This window comes from Rhinichthys klamathensis, unplaced genomic scaffold (genome assembly GCF_029890125.1).
Source record: "Rhinichthys klamathensis goyatoka isolate OS25496 unplaced genomic scaffold, OSU_Roscu_1.1 h1tg000596l_1, whole genome shotgun sequence".
NCBI classification, from domain to species: domain Eukaryota; kingdom Metazoa; phylum Chordata; class Actinopteri; order Cypriniformes; family Leuciscidae; genus Rhinichthys; species Rhinichthys klamathensis.
This window is the reverse complement of record NW_026607052.1, coordinates 309517-332500: the sequence shown is the minus strand read 5'-3', so window position 1 is coordinate 332500 and position 22984 is coordinate 309517. Positions and strand designations below refer to the sequence as shown.

Sequence of the window (22984 nt, the reverse complement as noted above, 5' to 3'; positions counted from 1 at the left end):
CGGAATTGCACCTCTTCCCTGTGTGGCATATATGGCCAAAATAAACATCCTCCCACTACGACACTGGTGACAGATTGCATGGCACACACACCGTCATCTGCAGTTCACAGCAGTGAAGAGGACAAAGCCGAACACAAGCCTACGCCACGAGCACAAAAGAAACGCCCGCACAATCTCCTCCATCTTGTGTGACAGACAGATATAATGGAGAAATGTGTTGGAGGGCTACAGCCAGGCGGATGCCTGCGCTCCCGATTCCTCTGATACGTCACACGGTGCCTGACAGCGAGGACAGAAACAAGATAACACTGAGAGAAACAGCAGGGAAGGAGGGAGAAAGAAAAACACGCTCCTCTTATTGACCCAAGACTGAAGAAGATCTTCACAATAAACGTCTGGTGTTTTCCTAACGTAACGGAGCGGCTCGTAGGGGTTGTTCACATCTAAACATGGCTCATATGTTGACTAAAAATTTTTAATACAATTCTAGGGACAACCGTGGTTGCCAGAACTTTACTGGAAAAAATATCATTTTAGTAAAAAAAAAAAGAAGCCCTATATATATAATTAACGGATATAATGTTGATATACCAACCACCTCAAAAACACAGATGGCAAAGAGAAAATCACCACAAGCTGAGATACATATTAAGATGGTAATACACACAAATACAAATCACCATGAAATAAACATTAATCTAACAACGTGAGATGTACCAAAAAACCTAATGTACATAACTGTATATAATTAATTCAATGAAAAACCATCAATGTGACAGAGAATTCAGGGAATATCAATTTATGTTTCATTGTCAATTGTAAGGTGACTTGTTCTTTTTCACTTCCATAAACTGTACAATTACAGTAAAATACCCTGTGAAATATCCCGCTAGATGTCTTGCAGTTTTTCGCAATATGTATGTAGTAAAGAAAATGTTAACCAATTAATATTTGTAAACTGTAGCATCTTTACAGGCTTTTACCTTTAAAATGGCCGTGCATTATAAATAAACCAATGTCATGGTAAATCGTCTAGTTAATTAGCTTATCATGTGCTGAGAAAGGTCACTCATCAGAGATTTACATTAAAGGTTCTTTGATTTATTAAATCTGCAACTGGACACTCATAGCTAATATGGTGCAGGGATGGACTTTGGAGGAATTATTCATCCACGAAAATGCAAATGAATGGCACTAGTCAGCAGTGCTACTGAAGGCTCCCGTCATGTTTTTGAACCCATCGCTTCCTGTATGGAAATGATATGATCCCGTTCACTTCCATGCGCTGACTCATCTTTTTCTTCACTCAGGTCTCTCTCTCTTTTACTCACTTCAGAGACTGAAGTCACAGTCCTACAGTGCAGTTTCCAGCCTCACGGCATCTCAAACACCAATATTTTAATGATTGATAAAAGATGAATCACTGTCTGGCCACTATCTGAGAGTTTGGAAAGGAGATGAGTTTATGATCATGACTCTTCTGTAGTTTTACAGCAGGCCATGAGTGTATGTTAGCAGCGTTTTGGCATCTGTTAGAACATTTGGACCCCAGAAACATTGACGCTGCATCAAGCGGATAGGAACGTACACTGGACACCAAGTTGCTGTTTTGAGTCGGTATAAAGTGCATTTTTACCAAATAACATTTATGCCTGCTTAGTTATTGCTGCACTCATTGAAGATTCACTACAGCGCAGGGGTACGTGTCCAATCCTGCTCATGGACTGTCAAAAAAGTTGTACAATCAGATAGGGATGTCCCGATCCGATCACGCGATTGGAAATCGGGCCCGATCACGTGGTTTCAGACTCGATCGGAATCGGACGTTACCTCCCGATCAGGACTCGGATATATGTAAATTAGGGGTGTAACGGTACATGTATTCGTAATTATTGAACCGTTTCGGTACGAGGCTTCCGGTTCGGTACGCATACAAACCGAACGATTCCTAGGACTATTTTTCCTGCAGACAAAATCCGCGCTGGCGCGATCACCACAACGTTGCGCAACATCAAATGGCAAACGTAATGAAAGTGGAACGAAACCTCGCTACTCATTATATTGTGCTTAACGGACCATTATCAGTTCGGACCAGCAACATCTGTGCAGCGCGAGATCAAGCGACACTGTGCTGAGAGATCCAGTGAAGAAAACATTTGAATTCGCCACTGAAGTAATAACATCGCTGCGAGATCTAGTGAAGCATTCACATTTCTCCGTTATTAACCGTAGATCTCTATTAGATCAAACAGCGCTGACGTGGACACCAGGAGAAACATTGTGCCGTGAATAAACATGGATTTAATGTTGCACTTCAAAACTCAAATATTATAAATATATATTTAAATGTTATTTTTAATGTGATTACCAAAACATTATTTGTTCATCCTTCAAAGATTACCCCCATTTATAAACCTGAAAGTTTCAAGATGTAGGAAAACTCAAACTTATTTAAAAATAGTTTTTCTTTTAATAAATAGGAAATTTCTCTGGCATTTTTTTTCTTTTTGCTGTATCGTATCGAACCGAACCACAAATTTTGTGAACTGTTACACCCTTAATGTATATATTCTCATTATTTTTTTATACACTTTTAAAACATTTTTATTTTTTGTTTACATGCCTGCCGGGTATTTTAAGTTGAGTTGCTATTTGTTTTTATATTAGACTTTTTCTATATTTACTGTTGCACTAAAGTCAAAAAGTGAAGATTTTATGTTATTTATTACTTGATTGTTCAAGCTACCTCACAGAAGTGCTCTGTTTGTTAACAGAATTGTTGAATGTTAAAATAAGGTGAATTAAATAAAAAATAAGGAACATCCTGGATCTGTTTTTTCTCTCTTCTTTATTATTTTTTTATGTATTATATAAGTATCGGATCGGGACTCGGTATCGGTACTCAAAATCAAATGACTCGGACTCGGACTCGAGGGCAAAAAACCCTGATCGGGACATCCCCACAATCAGATGTCGCAATACACTTAAAAGGTCAACCTTACCTCATTTAGCCCTACAAGCTTCATAGCAGTACTCTAAGGTAGTAGCACACCTTTCAGGATAGATAAGGAACACATTTGTCCTTTTAAAGGAACTGCCGCAGTGACGAGCTGTACATCTAAAGGTACAGTTTGTGCAGATGATTTTCTGACAGCGTCGGGGTGTAATGGTAATAGCGAGTGGTAGTTAATGCGAATCCAGTTGCAGGAGTTTTATTGAAATCATCGTAGGACAAGCAAGATGACTGGAACGGAGAGAAACAACGCAGAACTGAAGGAAGGCTTTCACCCGAACGGGCACAACATGATACAACTCAGATTATTCATAGGTAAGGATTAAGGCTTTTTATTAGGGTTGTAACAATATATCGTGTCACAATATATCACAATACAAAAATGCAACAATGAGTATCGTGGATAATGATAATATGTGTTGTGTATAGTTTACCCAAAAGGAAAATTAGTGTGTTCAAGTTTTTAAGAGTTCTACATTAAACTACTATATATAATAGAATGTAATGTATACTTATTCAATGGGAGAATATTTGTGGGTTCTGATAATGCCAAATGTCTGATGTTACCAGCACAAAGTGGCCAACATTATTGTAAATATATCTAGTCAATGACAGAGAACAAGCATATTCGTCTAAAATAATTCAAGTTTTCAGCTTCAGAATCATGAATATTGTTATTCTGGTGTCTCTATTGTCCTGTGCTTTGGGTTTCCAGCACCAAGCCCAAGCCTATTCATTTACACACACAGTGTAATGCTTAATTTTGCATTTTAATCAACATTTCATTTTTTGTTAACCATATGTCTTGGAGTATCGCAATCATATTGTATCGTGAGTGTATCAAATCGTGGCTTGAGGGTATCGTTACACCCCTACGTTTCATGCCTCAAACACAACTCAGGTAAGCATTCACAGGCAGAGTCTAACAGTTTTTGAAATGAGGCATCAAACATAATTCAGGTTGGCATTCACAGGTACAGTTCAGAATTAAACTGAGACTTTCAGAGAATAAAAAAAAAAAAAAAAGGGTAACACTTTAGAATACGGTTCCTTCGTTAATTAATAACTACACAGGAACAAATGAGTAACACAATATTAACAATCTAGTAACTACTATTAACTAAAAAGAAATTCTGATTAACAAATTAGTAAGTAATAGCGCAAAGATGAAAGTGGTAGTTCACTATTAACTAATCAATAACTACTTTTTTTAATGCTTCCCAGAGAAGTAATGTAAGAATCATGCTAACTAACTAGTAATGACTCAAGTGTTACTACATACTTCTACAAGGAATTACTAATTCTTTTAAGCTTTGAGGTTTTTGGTGAAGTTTTAGATAGTAATTACCATAGAAGTATGTAGTAACACTTGAGTCATTACTGGTTAGTTACCATGATCTTCATTTTAGAATACGGATCCAAATAATTAGTCATTCCTTTAGAAGTATGTAGTAACACTTGAGTCATTACTAGTTAGTTACCATGATTCTTACATGAAAAGCCAATCCTAAAGTGTAGAATCTTCTAATCCTTCACAAGATATTTGCACACACGTATATGAGCTAGGAGACATAAATAAAAACATATTTTTTTGCGAGGTAGGTTAAATAATAAAATCACTGTATATGATATTTGGATGGCTGATAACTCAATATGTTCCAGCCGTCACCGTGACTATTCCTCTGGACTGGCATTGAATCACTAGAGGACAATTAAGGTCCCGACAACTGCATTTAAAAAGCCATTTCTTTAAAATGATTCAGTTGATAAATAGTTCTCTAGGAGAGAGCATAGGCTAATTATTTCCCAAATCATAAGCCTGCTATGCTATTACATATTGATAAACCTTGTGTATTTGTTTACAGTAGCAGTTATTAATGTTAATGTAGTGCTAGTCATTTGTCCTGCATCAGTTTTTGATTAGTTTTGCGTGAATTATTAATCTTTTTCAGTAGTTATCTGGGAAGCATTAAAAAATTGTAGTTATCAATTAGTTAATAGTGAACTACCACTTTCATCTGTGCGCTATTACTTACTAATTCGTTAATCAGAATTTCTTGTTAGTTAATAGTAGTTACTAGATTGTTAATATTGTGTTACTCATTTGTTCCTGTGTAGTTATTCATTAACGAAGGAACCGTATTCTAAAGTGTTACCAAAAAAAGAAATCTTCGGTGAGTTTGGTCCTCTGTAATATCCTTTGCAGTGGTCAAAGCTTGACCAGGACTGATCTTAGGCTGTGTCCGGAATCGCCCCAGATATCCCTTTATTCACGATTCCCTACATTACTCCACTATAGTTCACTTAAAGGAGTGAATGAGAACGAGTGAGTGACTTCGGACACTGTGCGCTGGAAGGTCTGCCGCTTTTGCATAGTTTGTGCTCGACCCCAGGGTTAATGATCATTTGAAACTTAGCAAACTGGAAGCTACAGTACTAATGAAAAGATTTATCTTGAACTCTGTCAAGGAAACTAGCATTGCAATAAATGAGCGTAGCAAGGCTAAAGTTTTATAGGGTTGTACAATTTACGAATGGGTAAAAACACTGATGACCAAACACTATTAGAACTAGACCTCAGTAAAGCATTGGGAAACGCAGTGCTTTAATGCACGTTGTAACTCACAACTTAAACAGTTTTCCCAGCACTGCTTGAGGATGTTACTAAAACTCTTAATGCATTAAGAGTTTCAATAGTTTGGCGAGCCCTGCAGAAACATGGAGGAAAGTAGTGGGTCTGTTTTGGAGGAAGTGAAAATGGAGATAAACACTATTTTTATAGTCTCTTGGTAGATTTGTAAGTTAATAAAGAATAACGACTCAATGAATCATTTAAGTGAATGATTCAATCGCTGAATCCTTTGATCTAGACTCTAAATCAAATTAAATTAAACTCTTAAATTTCTTTTTAGAGTGTAAATGCCAGTTGTGAATCTGCCTTAGACATTCACAGGAAGGATCACTGAGCAAATGACTGAACAAATCTGTAATCAATAGAGGAATCTGAGTCCTCACTATTAACCAGAGCTGTTCTGATGTAGGGTTATCAGCATTATATTTAATGCTTTCTCAGAAATATTGGTGTGCAACATATATTTGTTTTGTGGGTTCCAAAGCGTCCAGACTCAGTTGTGCTGACGCTGGTCGTCTCAGCATCACAAATGTCACATTCATATACATAGTTTTGAAGCAGAATGCAAATACAACTGTCTTGGTATTTGTGAGTTAGATTAGACATGAAATGACCTCTGTGTAATTATGTGTTGTAGTGGCTTGAGCTTGTTAAATCTAGAGCTTGTTACCATAAATTGACCTTTGCCAAAAAAAAAAAAAAAAGTATGCATAATTAATATGTATTACGCATTCTATATTATACTGCTGCAAATAATGATCATTAGCACTTGCCAGGGAAATCCAATAAAGAAGCTCATTTATAGGAGCTAATATCAATAATGGTAATTACCATTGTAGCAAATTAGCATTGCTTTTTTAAATTCTGACTTGCATTTTTGTACAATTTCACCTATAGTAAAGGAACATGGTGATGCTTCAGCACTGAAACACTCATGATTCGTTCTCCGTTTAAACCACTGCAGATCACAGAGTCAGTCGTAGATCACCGGGTTTTGTCTCGGGAAGCACAATAGAAAGTGTTTGCAGGTCATAGAGGTGCAGTGTGGGTAATATTGTACATCATGACCTTCTGTTCAAAAGGTGAATTATCACACCTAGGGATAAGTGATGGTAATTCATTTGATTGTTAACTTCAGAACGTATAGTTCTCTAATGTCTAATGTGATTTGACAAGTACAGTAATATTTCAAAATTACTGAGATTTTGTATATAGCTGCAATTTATGGAGCTGGAGTATATTAAGAATATAGCATAAAAAGTGTTATTTTTCAACCATCCAGCCGTCATTCTATAGTTTCATCCATTCATCAATCTATCATTCAATCGTCCATCAGGCCATCCATACATCCATACATCCATCGCTCCATCCATCCATCCATCCATCCATCCATCCATCCATCCATCGTTTCATCCATCATTCCATCCATTGTTCTATTGTTTAATATATCTATCCATCCATCCATCCATCCATCCACCCACCCTTCTTTTGTTTAATCTATCCATCCATCCATCGTTCCATCCATCCATCATCCATCGTTCCATCCATCCATCCATCCATCCATCCATCGTTCTATTGTTTTAATATATCTATCCATCGATCAATCCATCCATCCATCCATCCATCCATCCATCCATCCATCCATCCATCCATCCATCCATCGTTCCATCCATCCATCGTTCCATCCATTCATCGTTCCATCCATCCATCCATCCATCCCTCATCCATCGTTTCATCCATCATTCCATCCATCCATCGTTCTATTGTTTAATATATCTATCCATCCATCCATCCATCCATCCATCCATCCACCCACCCTTCTTTTTTTTAATCTATCCATCCATCCATCGTTCCATCCATCCATCCATCCATCCATCCATCCATCCATCCATCCATCCATCCATCATCCATCGTTCCATCCATCCATCCATCCATCGTTCTATTGTTTTAATATATCTATCCATCGATCCATCCATCCATCCATCCATCCATCATTCCATCCATTCATCGTTCCATCCATCCATCCATCCCTCATCCATCGTTTCATCCATCATTCCATCCATCCATCGTTCTATTGTTTAATATATCTATCCATCCATCCATCCATCCATCCATCCACCCTTTTGTTTAATCTATCCATCCATCCATCGTTCCATCCATCCATCCATCGTTCCATCCATCCATCCATCCATCATCCATCGTTCCATCCATCCATCCATCCATCCATCCATCCATCCATCCATCCATCGTTCTATTGTTTTAATATATCTATCCATCAATCCATCTATCCATCCACCCACCCTTCTTTTGTTTAATCTATCCATCCATCCATCGTTCCATCCATCCATCCATCCATCCATCGTTCCATCCATCCATCCATCCATCCATTGTTCCATCCATTCATCCATCCATCCATCCATCCATCAATCCACCATTCTATTGTTTAATCTATGTTTCCATCCATCCATCCATCCATCCATCCATCCATCATTCTATCATTCAATCAATCCAACATTCCATCCATCCACCCACCATTCTATTGTTTAATATATCCATCCATCCATCCATCCATCCATCCATCCATCCATCCATCCACCCACCATTCTATCATCCAATCCATCCAACATTCCATCCACCCACCATTCTTTGGTTTAATCTATCCATCCATCCATCCATCCAAACACAAGAGCACTGTATTTACAATAATGCACTTGCCAAACATTCATATCTGCTGTTGTGTACTTTCATAAAGTTGTGTCAGGCTTACTAATCAAGTACTTGCAGCTCATTTTAACACATTTCACACATAGCTCCTGTGTACTGTAGCGTACTCTTCAAACATGGCAAGTGATGCTATGAATATTGTTGTCTTTTGTATGATACAACACTTGTGATGCTGCTTGTTTGAATGTTGCTTTGGATAAAAGCATTGATAAATGGCTAAATGAAAAATGCTAAACGATTCCACTGAATTCTGCTGAATAAGGGAAGAACATGTCAACCGAATCTGTCTTTGACCCAATAATTAACGTTAACTCCATATTTAACTTATATAATCAATGTTAGGATGAATGGGAATGCTATCGGCTAGCTTTCTACCGATATTACAGACCTGAGTTGTTCACATCCGATTAGTACATTACCATAAACCATCCTTACCTTGATATGCTATTATCTACATTAGTAATTAGCACTGCCACCTTTTCCCCTCAGCAAGGTAAAGAGAATCATTCCACCAGAGAAACGGCAGCATATTAAGGAGTTCAAGGTTTCCCAATGAGCTACAGATGTACTGTGCAGTGTATTGTTTGAGTTGTTTTGATCAGAATTATTCTCCTCCTGCTCTCTTTGCTTCTGGCTAATGGTCACTCATGCCTGTTCCTTTGTGTTTGTCTCGGGTCTGTGGGAGAAAGGCTGAAGACTTCCAGCAAAGGCTGCAGGGCGCAGGTAGATCAAAGCGCGTGTCTACGGGGAGCGAACTGTGAAATTCACAACGTGACAGCAGAGCCTGGGTCTTGTCCTCCTGTTCCTTAACACTCATTTTAAATCCCTCGTCCTTATGATCAAAGTGTGGACCCGGAGAAACCCCCTACAGCCCAAGGAAAATGTTATCGCAGGCCAGAATTGAGAGGGAGAATTGTAAGAGGATTGGCAGCAAAACGGCTTACAGAGATTAATCAAGAAATAATCGAGTGCAGTTAGAACATTGTTCACTTCTGATGATAATTTGCAATTGACAATATACTGGGCAGTATTGTATGTTACAGATAAGAAATAATATAATATTTTATAAGCAATTAAGTGGGCAGGGTTGTTTGCATTGTTGTGAGTGAGTTGTTGTCTCTGGTGAGCTTTACAGTTTTTGACCGTTGCTTGCAGTGTTGGGAAAGTTCATTTTCTACATGAACTAGTTCACAGTTCAGTTCACAAATTTTAAAATGAACTAGTTCAGTTCATAGTTCATACTTCAAAAAATGAACTAGTTCATAGTTCTTTTTCTCCATATGTTGCTGCGAGCTTTTTTTAATTTATTTATTGCCACAGCCCATATACAACCACAGACAGCAATTATTTTATCGACGGGCAAAGTTTGCACAAAAATGTAAGATTTTTCCCATCCTCACCGACCTTGTCATAAAACTCGTTTAAATAATCATACGACGCCTCCTCACTCACCGCTTTGTCGACTGCATGCTGCTTTTTGTCTTGATGACGCATGCGGCGGCCGCGGTGCGACACTGGTGGTTGGTGTTGCCAGATTGGGTGTTTTTTTCGCTGCTTTTCTGGCCTGTTTATGCATGCTTTAGCCGGGTTTTCGCCTGGAAGGCTTTTAAGAAATCTGGCACCCCATTGAACAAAGTTAAACTGAGAGAGCGTGCGTTCACAGACACCAGAATGAATGAGTTCACAGTAACGTTCATCAGGCAGTAATTCAGTACGTTCAGTTCACGTTCGCCCAAAATATGAACGAGTTCAAAAACTATCGTTCATTGAACGCGTTCAGGCACAACACTGGTTGCTTGAACACTACCGACACATGCTTAAACCAAAGTAACATAACTTGAAGTTGTTACTATACCTTAAACAAAGAGTAACCATACCTTAAACAAAAACGCTGCTTTGCACTTTAGTTGCAATTCTGTAACACACTGGCTCCTTTCTGAAACACACTTGCTCCTAGACACTACACACTATTTCATACATAAGACACTTAGTTCAAAAATGAAATCTCAGGGTACAATTGGGAAAACACATCTATTCAAAATACAACACACATTGGTTAATTGAAAAGACGTAGACACACACCTGAAAATACTTACTTACAAAACTGAACACCAACCAGCCAGCAAGCATGGAGGCAGGGAGAGCTAGAGGCAGAGGAAGAGGAAGACAGAGAGAGAGAGAGGAGGACGTGGTCGAAGAGGCCACGCAAGGACCATTATTTCGGATGACATAAGAGCAACTTTGGTGGACCATGTCATAAACCATGGCCTGACCATGGCAGAGAGTCCACCCTAATCTAAGCCGTTTCATCCATAAGGACATTCCGACTGGAAAACAGGTATGTCTTCAACTCTCTACTCTACTCAGACTGTATCTAGAGGATACACAGTACTGTAAAAAAGAAGCAAACGAGATCAATTTGTGGTAGCATTTTTCTATAGAATGGCTAGAAGACCTACTGGGGGTGACGCCAACACCTGTTCACCCAACATAAGGAACTTGCCTAGTCAGAGCAAACAATGCAATCCGTCTCCACCAGCTACAGCAACAAATACTTGCAGATAGGCAAGTACTATGTAAACAACATAAATCGAGTAAGCATTACCACTATCAAACGCATCTTGGTAAAGCACAACATGACCATGAAGCTATTGTACAGGGTCCCATTTGAGAGGAACAGTGTCAGGGTCAAAGAACTTTGACATGAATATGTACAGGTAAGTGTTTCAGTCCTTTACATTTACAATACAGAATGGGTGCAGTCCAGTAACAGATGAATATGTACCACTGGATTAGTACCACATAGATACATTCAGAGAGCTACACAGGTACCTGTGTGGTGGGGTGGGTCGGTTCTGTATGTGTAGGTGTGTGCTTTGAGAAAAGCCATCCACAATATGTATTTTTTGTTACAGAGAATCTTGGACATGGATGAAGTTGCCCAGCCGCATGAATGTGTTTACATTGACGAGGCTGGATTCAACCTTAGCAAAAACAGACGACGGGGACGTAATATAATTGGCCAAAGGGCAATTTTGCACGTCCCGGGGCAGCGCGGGGGAAATATCACACTGTGTGCTGCCATAAGTCTTCGAGGGCTACTCCACCATCATGCCAAACTGGGTCCATATAATGCGCAACACATAATCACATGTCTAGATGCACTTCATGATGCTGTTGTACAGGATGGACCACAGCAGCCCAGGTTTGTTGTTGTCTGGGATAATGTTAGTTTCCATCGGGCTGCTCTGGTCCAGAACTGGTTCACCAACCATGATCAATTTGAAGTTGTGTACTTGCACCCTTACTCGCCATTTCTAAATCCGATAGAGGATTTTTTTCCCGCTTGGATATGGCGCGTATATGACCGCATTGAGGTGACATTGAGGTGAGGTCAATCCAGGGATGGATTCGGCACACAAGGGTATATTTTCCCCAATGCTTAGCGAGAGAAGACATTGTTTGTGATGTTGACGAGATCCTGTGGCCAGACCCTAACAGACGGCACGATCCATAAGCCAACTTGCGCACAAGTGTGTTTTTCCAGCCCGATCTCACGGCAATTCGTACGAATTTTACGAGGTGGCTAATTCGTACTAATTCATACGACCTCACTCGTACAAATTCGTACGATTTTTGCTAATTCGTACATATTTTACGAGTTACCAAATTCGTATGAATTCGTACGAATGACCTACCCCTGACCCCGCCCCTAAACCTACCCATCACGTGGGTTTAGACAAATCGTACGAATTCGTACGAGTGAGATCGAAATGAATTAGTACGAATTAGCCACCTTTTAATCACTTGTACGAATTCGTACGAATTGGTCGTGAGATAGCGTTGGTTTTTCTGTGTTTACAGTAGTGTATTGTTTGTTTTATTTTTGATTTAACTGAATTTACTGTGAAATATACAACTGTAATGTAATGATTTTGAATTCAGTATTTCATTTTTTGGTTGTTGTGAAAGCATACCCTCTGTGGAACTGAATAAAAACAGTGAAAAAAAAGACTGCAGTGTTTTATATAAAGTAGACTAGTGATTGCTGCTGATCTGAAAGTGTATTCATAGTATGGAAGGGGGTATCATTTTGTCATCAGAGTGACATTTTGACAAAGGATTGTTAGGTTTTGATTGCAGAGTTTCAATTTGACATAGATGTGAATGGTTTATTTCCCAGTGTTGTGTCTTATTTGCTTGTGTGTAGAGTTTTGACACAATGAGCCAAGTTTTGCCCAAGCTACGGGCAAAAACTGCAATCATGAGTTGTCCACTGTATGCACTGATATCAACACACAGCATACAAAACTCATCAATGAGCAATAACAGTATCTAAATGTGAAAACAAACTCGTTTAAAGTGTTCCTATTATGCTTCTTTTGAATATTACCTTTCAAGGAGTGTAAAACCTGTTTGTGAATGTAAAAGGTCTGCAAAGTTTCAAAGACCAAAGTCAGATAAATAAAGTTATTGTCTGCTAAAAGAATGAAGCGGTTCTGAACTGAAACGAGTTGTCAGTAATTACCAACACATTCTCATCCTTTGGCGTCATATAGGTGACGCCATATGACATTTCGTCGAAATCTTACGCACATGGCATCCTTTAGCGTCAATATAACACGCACTGTTATGGGTAGGTTTAGGTCTGGGGTAGGGTACGGTTATGATGCCTTGGGTTCTGCGTCTCATATTGATGCTGAAGGATGCCATGTGCGTCGGATTTAGACGAAATGTCAAAAGCGTCACATTGGGATGAGAACGGGTTGTAATTACAGTCTCACTTCCTGCTGAACCTGTGTATGTTTGTAAGTAATTTGCATAATGACTGCTCATTGGCTGAACAGCGTCTCTTAGCCCCGCCCTCAAACACTGTAGTGTATCTGAGACTGGGAGAGTTTGGTTCTTGTTGTTCGTGTCGAGAAGACGCTGTTTTCTGCTGACAAAGCAAATCCACTTTGAGGAGATTGATACGGTAAAACCCACGCCATCGTTACTGTTCGTATCACTGTGTGTCAAGAGCTGAGATTCAGATATGATAATGAGCATTTGCTTTCTGGCCAATCACAACAGACTGGGCCATCTGACCAATCAGAGCAGAGCAGCTCTCAGAGAGGCGGGGTTTAGAGAGACTGATTCCTTGATCGAACTGTTTCAGACATTTTATATATATATAAAACATTAGCAGGGTGCCAAATGGGTTTAAAATAAAATTACACACCGATCTTTCAGATTGAAGAGATTCCTCTCACATCCCTTTTCGCAATTAAAATGTCATCAATAATGCTAAGGATGATGCTTTTTGATGCCGTAGACAGCAGCTGTATTGACTTGTTTGCTAGTTTAGATAAATTAAAGCGGAAATACTTGAGTGAACTCTGTGAAAAGCATCCATTGCTTTATTCTTCAAAGTACATTTACATTTTCTATTTCCAGTCTGTCCTCTCAAAAGGCTTCTATCAGACCAATCAATCAATGTCGAAGTTCACAGGTTTTCACGTGCTCTGAAAATGATTGCAGCATCTGTCCCATCTGTTCCTCAAATACTGCCTGAAGACTGTCTGATTTCTGTTCCTCAATGACGTGATCTCTGGGAAGAAATGTGAATGAGATCTGGTGTGATGGTGAATGCATCAAAGAGATCCTGTTAGGTGTGTTTCTGACAGAGTCTTGGCCAGAACAGCGCGGCTGGAGATTGTACAGTTTGGCAGACGTTTTCTTAGATCATTTTCTTTACTTTTTTTTTATCTGCATATAAAAAAAAACATTTCCGTTATGTTTGAAGAGAAGAACGAGGGAATATAATGTATTCACAAATCATCCTTTTGTAGTCATAATTGCCTGTTGTGTGGTCCAAAAATGTCTCTCCCTTATCATCCTCCTTCTAAACATTTTTACATGATTTGTCTGTGTTGAATTTCAAAGAACTAAATTAAGTTTTTAATGTTGATAAACGTGTGAATACATACAAAAGAATACATAATGAGAAAAATGAAGAAACAAAAATATGAAAGCATCCTAAATAGATGGAATTTGAAAATATTGACACCAGATGAATTAAAGAAAAGCTATTATATGCCCTTTTACAAAGTCTTGATGTTGTTTCCAGGCTCTACTAGAACAGGTTTTCCTGCTTGAATCTTGATTTCACTTGAGTCAAGCTCAAGTACACTAATATTAACAGACACCCCAGATTGTCAAATAAATATTAGTTAAGATTAATAAATGCTTTAGAAGTATATATTTTTTTCATTGTTAGTTAACGTTAACTATTGTTAACAAATGGATCCTTGCTGTAAAGTGTTACTGGGATAATGTACACTCATAATCACAAATGTTGTATTTCTGTGAAATGTATAGAGTCTGACAGTATATCACCCTGTTTATTTTGTGATGATAACTGGCTGACTGTGCATTTAGTTTATTAGTTACTAACCAAATGAATGAATACATGGACATGAGTTATTGATTTTAGTTAAACATTTTATGTATTGTTTATGTATATTGGCCAGTTTGTCTTGTTTGTTTTAATTGTTGCTACTGGAAGCTTGAATTCCCCTTGCGGATTAATAAAGTATCTATCTATCTATCTATCTATCTATCTATCTATCTATCTATCTATCTATCTATCTATCTATCTATCTATCTATCTATCTATCTATCTATCTATCTATCTATCTATCTATCTATCTATCATCTGTCTGTCTATCCATCCATCCATCCATCCATCTATCCATCTATCCATCTATCCATCTATCCATCTATCCATCTATCTATCTATCTATCTATCTATCTATCTATCTATCATCTGTTTGTCTGTCTATATATCTGTTTGTCTGTCTATATAAAAAGAAAGAAGTCGTGATTGTGGTTTGGCTGTGGTAAACTCAAGACGACGAAGACTTAAGCAGAAACTATCTTTAAATACAATATTTAGAAACTCAGGAAAACACAGGAAATCTATCCAACAACCACATAAACTAATGACAACAAAACCATGACCAGAAGGAACTAAAGGCTTAAATACACACAGGGACAAATCAACATAACGTGGAACAGGTGCGTAACTCAAATAGAAACCATAGCAACTAACAAGGAATGATAACAAAACGGTAACAGGAAAATGAAACCGAAACACAGTGACACAATGGTCAGTCACAGTTTAGTGTCCATTTTATGAAAATTTTTGACTGCAGAAAATGATTGACCAATCAGAATCAAGCAGAGCTCTGCGTAGTAATAAATCTGTTTGATTAGACGGACATTCAAAAAAGAAGAAAGAAAAAGAAGTTCACCTTAATAAGAGTACTTGTTATGCCAATAATATACTTTAAAAGAACATAAGTGTGAACTAAATGCAATGTTTTCACATTGCTAATACAGTAGATGTGGCCTAGGTGCAGTCCAGAAAACTCACAAATATTAAATGCAAATATTGCATAACCATCAGCCACAAAACCACATTTATTGCTTGTATTTCATAATAATATAGACATAACTAAAGCTGAGACATAGCATATCTGTGTCCTTTTCGCACCGCAATGTATTTGTTTCAGAGTCGCACTGAATGCGAGAGTTGGCAGCTCTGTGTAATATTAGGATAGAGTTTGAATGCATCACAAATCACATTTAAAAGAATTACTGAAGAATGGTTTATATTTGTGTGTATTTGAATGTATTTCCATGGATTTGGAAGGGTGGGTTTCCGCCCCTGAATCAAGTCATTTACACACATTCAATGCAATTAAGCTCTTATTTTTCCACAAAGATTGACTCCATTATCAGATTGCAATGGCCAAACCATGAATACTATGGGAAAACGTCTCAGGTTACGTATGTAACCCTGGTTCCCTGAGAGGGAACGAGACGCTGCGTTTGAGACGCGGTGGGAACGCTCTGCGTGATTGCGTCATGAAGCACGTGTAAAATCAGTCCAATGGAAGCCCGATACGTCATAGACCAGGAAACTATAAAGCACCCTTGAAAACAGACCGCGACAGCTTCTGAAAAGTCTGAAGTAAGTCGATCAGGGTATGCAGGAAGTATGGCAGGCAAACGCAGCGTCTCGTTCCCTCTCAGGGAACCAGGGTTACATACGTAACCTGAGACGTTCCCTTTCAAGGGAACTTCGAGCTGCGTTTGAGACGAAGTGGGAACCCCATACCCACTACGCCAGGAGTCACCAACCCGTCGATCGCGATCGACAAGTCGATCTTGGAAGCATTTTAAGTCGATCGCGAAGAGTTTTCAAAATCAGAGAAAAAAACACCAATATTTGTATTCATTATTATTTATTAATTAAAAATGCACCATGTGTGAGCCTACTGTGTGTAGTAAATGGTGTCTAGGGGATGCGGAGGCGCGCGCGCCGTACAATGACGTCATTTTTGGCTCATGCGGACGCGTCGAGTTAGTATAAACAAGGCTTCACGCTTTAACCAGCCAGCCACTTCACACTACGCTCACATCAAGCTCTTCAAACTAACGATACGCAAGCTAACGAAACGATGGCACACGGGTGAGGGAGTAGGCTATTGCTAGTTTGAAATCTGCAGGGGTTTTCCTGCATAGAAAATTATGAGGCGGCCGCCTCCGTCAAATTTATAGTTAAGAAACAATATAACGTTATAGACTACACACGACCAGAGTGCTGTTTTCCTGAATGCAAGCACGATTGAAACCAAGATATTGATTTCATAACAGTTCAATAAACAAATAGTTAAAATTAAGTTACTTACATTTTTAGACGTAATTACTGTTTTTGTTCTGTTTCAGCAGCGAAAATAGTTCCAAACAACAGAACCAGCGCATCTTACAGCAACACTCATCCATTATTCATTACTGAATGATTCAGCGTTTTGACCTAATCGCTCGAGTCAAAGATTCAATTAACGTTACCCATTATTAAACCGCCTCATTCTGAATCAATCAGCCGTTTGAACGAATCGTTTGAATGAATGACTCAATGACTCGCTCATTAAGACGGCCGCCTGCCGCTTCTACTGGCGGTTTAGTTTCAAAGTATCATTCTTTTCAACATTCCTTATTTGTATATTAAAAAAATATTCAAAACAATCTCATAATCTCATTTAACACAGTTATAATTTTTCAATGTAAATTATTAAATTTGATTGGTAACAGCCTTGTCTTATTATTTTAATTGAATGTATTGATAAAATGTAAGAATTTGAAATGAAATTTAGAGCATACCAGTACATTAAATAAAATTAGGGGGGAAATGCCCTTTATAAAGGTACAAAAAATTATTCCGATAACCCCCTAGTGTTACGATTTTACCACCTCCGCCTCATTTTGAGCCAGGAAAAAAACCTGTATTGGCTATTGTTAAAAGGAGATCTGTGTTTTATGTTGTTGGAAAAGGGAAAGAGAATCAGTGCTGTACATGACTGTTTTAGGCCTGTAATTGATTGATTATTGAGGTAATGAATAGTAGTAGGTCTGTAATTTGTGTGAAAATATTTTTGAAGAATTGAAGGATGACTGTTGTCATAATATTTTGTATGCTAGTTGCACTTACCATTTTGATTTGAAATAGCCTATGTTTTAAAAGGGAAAATGAAACAGTACATTATTGGCTTAGGCCTGTAATTGACTGATTATTGTGTTTATATATGAGTAATAAGCCTGTGGATATATACTTAATGTTATATTACTGTTGAAAATGTTGAATTATAGTTGACAGTTTGTATAGTTATACTGTATACTATTTGTATAGTTAAATAAATATTTTCCTAGTGACTAACATGCAACAAAGAATGTCAAAGTAGAACTACATTGTGGCCTTGTTTTTTCATAATTTTCTGCAAGTGGTAGATCTTGGTTTACATTTGGACTTGGGATGTGATCTTAGGCTTGAAAAGGTTGGTGACCACTGCACTACGCCATAGTGACAAATGCCCGTTCTGTGTGAAGTCCTTGGCGCACACTAAGAAGCAAGCAACCTCGCCCCAGGAGTGGAGAGGTCAAGGTCATAAAACCTGACAAATGTATGCGGAGAGGACCAGCCTGCCGCATCACAAATGTCAAGAAGGGAAACACCCGAAACTAAGGCCGTAGAGGCCGCCATACTCCTAGTAGAATGGGCCCGTACAGCCATAGGTGAAGGCTGACCGGCCGCTTCATAAGCCAATGATATAGCCTCGACTATCCATTTGCTCATAACCTGTTTCGATGCATGACCCAAAACATACAAATAATTGCTCTGACTTACGCCACAGGGCAGCTCTGTGAACGTAGGCATCTAATGCCCGAACTGGACATAACAGGTTCAATTGTTCCTGATCTGGGGTATTAAAAGGTGGAGGATAAAAGGCCTGCAACACTATAGGGCCCCCAACATTCACTGGGACCTTAGGTATATAACCCGGTCTAGGGTATAGAAATGCTTTCACCATACCAGGTGCAAATTCCAGGCATGAAGGAGCAACCGACAGGGCATGCAAATCTCCAATTCTCTTGATAGAAGAAATAGCAAGGAGAAACAAAGCTTTCAAAGTGAGGAATTTTTCTGAAACCTCTTCAATAGGCTCGAAGGGAGCCAGAGCCAGACCCTCAAGTACAATGGCTAAATCCCAAGCCGGTGCTCTAGAGTGCAGTGCAGGTCTCAACCTCAATGTACCACGGAGAAAACGAATAATCAGAGGATCTCTCCCAATAGAAGTACCCCCCAGAGGGGTATGATAGGCCGATATAGCCGCCACATAAACTTTTAAGGTGGAAGGAGATAATCCAGCAGAGAAACGGTCTTGCAGAAAATCGAGAACTGAACCAACAGGGCAGTTAACAGGATCTAACTGACGCTCACCACACCAGGTGGAGAATAATTTCTATTTCAGCGCATACAGTCTTCTCGTGGAAGGGGCTCTGGAATGGAGAATGGTCTCAACGACCTCAGTCGAGAGACCGGATTCTATGAGCCTGGCCCCCTCAGAGGCCAGGCCCACAGTTTCCACAACTCAGGCCGAGGGTGAAAAATCGTGCCCTCTACCTGGGACAGCAGGTCCCTCCTGATTGGAATCTCCATGGGAGAGCCGTTCAGAAGAGACACCAAGTCCGAGAACCAAACTCGAGTCGGCCAGTAAGGGGCTATTAGTAGCAGACGGGCCCCTTCCCGGCGAACCCTCTCCAGAACCCCCGGGAGCAATGATATCGGGGGAAATGCATACAGGTGCAGCCTCGGCCACACCTGCACCATCGCATCCAGTCTGAGAGGAGCTGGGTGCGTGAGAGAGAACCACATGGGACAATGGGTTGTATCTGAGGATGCGAAAAGGTCTATCTGAGCACGACCAAATTTCTCCCACAGGAGCTCCACCACCTCGGGGTGAAGTCTCCACTCCCCGGGCCTCAGCCCCTGCCTTGACAGTATATCTGCTCCCACATTCTGACGCCCCGGAATGTAAACTGCTCTGAGAGATAGCAACTTCCCCTGGGCCCATAGGAGGATCTGATGGGCCTGCTTGCAAAGGTGACGTGTCCTCAGACCCCCCTGATGGTTGATATATGAAACCACTGACGTGTTGTCCGTACGAACCAACACATGATGGCCTCTCAGGTCTGGCAGGAAATATTTGAGAGCTCGAAATACCGCCATCATCTCCAAATGATTTATGTGCCATGACAGATGATGGTCCTGCCAAAGACCTTGCGCCGAGCGGCCACTCATGACCGCCCCCCATCCTGTGAGGGAAGCATCCGTCGAAAGCGTGACGCGTCGACAAGAAGCTCCCAGCACTGGGCCCTGGGCGAGGAACCAAGGTTTCTTCCACATGACCAAAGCACGAAGGCATAGCCGCGTGACCTTGATCTTGCGGAACGGATTTCCCCTCGGAGAAAACCCCTTGGTTCTGAGCCACCACTGCAGGGTTCTCATGTACAGCAGGCCAAAAGTAATCACGTTGGACGCTGCTGCCATGAGCCCCAACAGTCTCTGAAACTGTTTCACAGTGAGTGACTGGCCTAGTTTTACATTTTTTACGGCTGTGAGAATCGCAGCGATCCGAGCAGGAGATATACGTGCCTGCATTGTGGTTGAATATCAAATTACACCTAAAAAAGTGGTCCTCTGAGTAGGGAGGAGAACACTCTTCTTGGTGTTGAGCCGCAACCCCAACTCCTTTATGTGAGACAGAACGACATCTCGATGCCGAACCGCCAACTGCTCTAACTGAGCTAAAATCAACCAATCGTCGATATAATTTAATACGCGAATGCCCTGGAGTCTCAAGGGAGCCAGAGCTGCATCCACGCATTTTGTAAAGGTGCGGGGTGATAAACCTAGGCCAAACGGCAGAACCCGATACTGGTAAGCTTCGCCCCCGAAAGCGAACCTCAGGAACTTCCTGTGATGAGGATGGATAGATACATGGAAATAAGCGTCTTTCAGGTCTATTGTGACAAACCAGTCCTCGGACTGAATCTGTGAAACAATTTGCTTGAGTGTGAGCTTCCTGAACTTGAGTTTCTGAACTCTGCTGTTTAACTGGCGCAGAGCTAGAATAGGACGCAACCCTCCATCCTTTTTCGGAACAATGAAGTAACGGCTGTAAAACCCTGACTCTCTGTTGGGAGGAGGCACCCTCTCTATCGCTCCTTTTTGAAGAAGTGTCAGAACTTCCTGCTCCATAACCAGAGCCTGCTGTGGGTCCACCATTGTGGGAAGGACCCCTTGAAATCTGGGCGGACGAGAACCGAACTGAATTCTGTAACCCTTTTCTATTATGTGCAGGACCCATAAAGAAATATTTGGCAGAAGTTTCCACGCTGCCAGAAATTCTGATAAGGGAACCAGTCCCTCGAGACTGGCCTCTGGATTTGATTGAACAATCATTTCGGCGCCCTGAAGCGGCGAACCGGCAGGGAACAACCGAACTGACCGTTCTACAACCCTCCTCAGAGGATTGTACGGGGACGCTGACACCTCGGTGCCCTGAAACGGCGAACCGGCAGGGAACAACCGATGTGGCAACGCTGCGACTCTCCTCGGAGAATCGCCCCCCGGAGGGCGCCAAAGAGAAACGGTTCCTCGGAATCGTTCCTCCTTGGAGGGGACCACCCTCAGAAGCCTGGCACACTCGGCGTCAGGACTTCTTCTTAGTCCAGGCTCTCTTGGAGATGACAGTCCTCAGATCCTGTCTACCCCCAACAGGCCTGGACTGCGAACGCCACTCGGGAACCCCAGATTGTGGAGGAGCCCGAGCAGCGACGCTCTGTTTCTGCTGGAATCTGTGTGCGGAGCTCGTAGACGGACGAGGCTGCTCCAACTTTATATTACGTGCAGCCTCGGGGACACAGGACCGGCGAGGAAGAAACCTCTGAAACGCAGCCGCTTGTTTTTTATTTTCTTGAAACCTATCGACAACACAATTTATAGCATCGCCGAACAGACTTGTAGGAGAAAGCGGTGCGTCCAGAAGAACAGATCTATCTTTATCCTTGATTTCAGAAAGATTCAACCATAAATGACGCTCCGTGGCCACCAGGGCTGCCATAGAACGGCCCACAGATTTAGCCGTCTCCTTGGTGGCCCGGAGAGATAGATCTGTTGTGCGACGTAATTCTCGAACAGTATCAGCACTAACTTCCTCACAGTCATCCATGTCCCTCAGCAGGTCAGCCTGATAAGCTTGTAATATCGACATTGTATGTAAACATGCTGCAGCCTGACCTGCTGCCGAATACGCTTTACCCACCAGCATTGATGTATTTTTTAATGGTCTGGTGGGTAACGTCGGGGCTTTCAGTGATGACGCTGACTCGGGGGAGAGATAGCTCGCAAGCGTCTCTTCCGCACGAGGCATCGTCAAATAACCATAATTATCAATACCTCTAACTTTACTATAATTACTAGTTTGAGGATTATGAACTCTGAAAGACGCCGGTTTATTCCACGATCTGGACACCTCAGTGTGAAGATCAGGAAAAAACGGGAGTTCCCGACGAGGAGGTCGTGATCTAGATGGTAAATAACGTTCATCTAGAAGACTCTTTCTTGATTCAACATCAATATCATCAGCTGGCCACTCAATATTTAATTTAGTAACAGCACGAGATAAAACCTCCATAAGCTCCTCATCAGCAGGGGTATGAGCTGGCGAAAACTCAAATTCCCCCATATCAACGACATCCAGTTCCTCAGAACTGGATAGCCGCAACAGTGGTGTCTCAGCCTGGGGAGGAGAAACCGCAGAGCGGGCTCCTTCCTGGGCTGGGACACCGGATCCAGCAGGTAAGGGCTGAGAAAGGGCGGGGCCCGTCTCAAACCCCGCTACTAAATCCATATGTGAACCCCAAGATGAACGCCGCCGCAGTGCCTCGGCAGCCGCGGGACCCGCACCTCGGGGAACACGAACCGAACCATCCTCCTCAAAGAATGCCCGGCTAGAGCGGAGAGTTTTCATGGACAAACTCATGCAATGCTCGCAGTCAGCCCCCTCGAGGACCGACTGAGCATGCTCCACTCCCAAACAAGCAACACACATCTGATGTGTGTCCCCACCCGTAATGAAACGAGGGCAAGGGACAACACAACGTTTGTAATCTTGCTTGCTCGCCATAATGATATATATATATATATATGAAATGATCGGACAGAC

At 40.9% G+C, this 22984-nt stretch overlaps 1 protein-coding gene across 1 annotated transcript in view; it reads right to left on the bottom strand.

The window, feature by feature from the left end:
* Positions 1 to 22984, bottom strand: part of dusp8b (dual specificity phosphatase 8b) — a 247418-nt gene that overhangs the window by 123926 nt on the left and 100508 nt on the right. The window lies entirely within an intron of this gene.